Genomic DNA, 1,575 nt, shown 5'->3' on the forward strand with positions numbered 1-1,575 from the left:
AATCCAGCATCAACCTGATTTTCTCAATCTACCTGCATATTGAAATCCCCCATGACTATTGTAACATTGCCCTTTTGGCATGCATTTTTCTGTCTCCCGTTGTAATTTGTAGGCCACATCTTTACTACTGTTTGGAGGTCTGTATACATTTACCACTGGGGGTGTTTTGTTTTTTTTAAACTTTTGCAGTTCCTTAGCTCTATCCATAATGATTCAACACCTTCCCAACCAATATCATCTCTTTTTAAAGATTTGATTTCATTTTTTACTAACAGAGTAACAGGGCCCCATCTGCCTTCCTTCTTATCATTTTGACACAACATCTGTCCTTGGTCATTAAGCTCCCTGCTATAATCTTTCTGTCGCAAGGACAAGGCCGAGGATGAACCCGAGTGCAGGGCAGAATTGGCAGAATTGGGAGGCATTCTTGACGTAGCAAGCATGGAATCGGTATCCAGGAGCAATGCTCGACTTAGAACTGGCAGTCCTAAGAACCATGAGCCAAGGTTACTCACACCAGAGTCAACCAACAAACTAGCAGCTCTCTCTCTCTCTCTCTCTCTCTTGTTTTACGGCGGTTGGCACCCAGCTTAATGGTGCATTACTGCCTCCTTCTATTCTGGAGTATGCGATGGACTCACATCCTAATTCCCTTCACCCAATCGCACACATACACATACCCTAACCTACACTTTATCCTCCCCATCCTAGTACCCTATTTCTGTTTATCCATCATATCCTATAAAAAACCCCTGTACCCCTTAAGAAAGCTAAAAATACCCTGACCTGTGTTCTCTCACCCATGCCCAGCAACCCTTTTAATGTGAATTCCTGCAAAAATATGGAACGCTTCACGAATTTGCGTGTCATCCTTGCACAGGGGCCATGCTAATCTTCTCTGTATCGTTCCAATTTTAGTATATGTGCTGCCGAAGTGAACACAAACTAGCAGCTCCTTCTGATCACAGGGTTTTATACTGCATCTGCTGATGGAAAGCAGGTGTGTGTAGTTAGTGGCACCTGGGAATGATTGGAAACTAAACGAGGGGATAGAGGCCCAATTCCTGAGGTAAATAGCCAGGTAGGGTCATGACACTTTCAGCCTTGATTCAGCAAAGCTATATCTTCATACCTGCCAAACTGCAACTGTGCTACAAGTTCATCTTCCTTATTGTGTACACTGTGTGCATTCAAATACCAGTCCTCCAGTGCTGTGTTCACCCTTGTCAATTTTCTCCACCTTTTATGTTGCAACTCATCCTGTTGACAGCAATTTGGCCATATCAACAGCCTCTCCTCACTACACATGACCTCTGTTTGTAAACCAACTACCTCATTTTCAGCATTATTATCTGCCTTTCCTACAATCCTACTTGCATTGAAATATATGCAGCTCAGGACTCTAGTCGCACCATGCTCAGTCTTTTGATTCCTAACTTGTCTGAGTTCTTACCACCAACTGCCTCCACAACCTTTCCGCTAACTGTTCTGGCACTCTGGTTCCCATTCCCCTGCAACTCTAGTTTAAGCCCCACTGTGCCGCAGTAGCAAACCTTTCTGCAAGGATATTAGTCC

At 43.9% G+C, this 1,575-nt stretch overlaps 1 non-coding gene across 1 annotated transcript; it reads right to left on the minus strand.

The window, feature by feature from the left end:
- Positions 1-835: 835 nt before the first annotated feature.
- Positions 836-942, minus strand: LOC132378717 (U6 spliceosomal RNA). Its single transcript, XR_009507166.1, has one exon. It is a non-coding gene; the product is annotated as a U6 spliceosomal RNA (small nuclear RNA).
- Positions 943-1,575: the final 633 nt, after the last annotated feature.

The sequence above is a fragment of the Hypanus sabinus genome, chromosome 20 (assembly GCF_030144855.1).
Source record: "Hypanus sabinus isolate sHypSab1 chromosome 20, sHypSab1.hap1, whole genome shotgun sequence".
NCBI classification, from domain to species: Eukaryota; Metazoa; Chordata; class Chondrichthyes; order Myliobatiformes; family Dasyatidae; genus Hypanus; species Hypanus sabinus.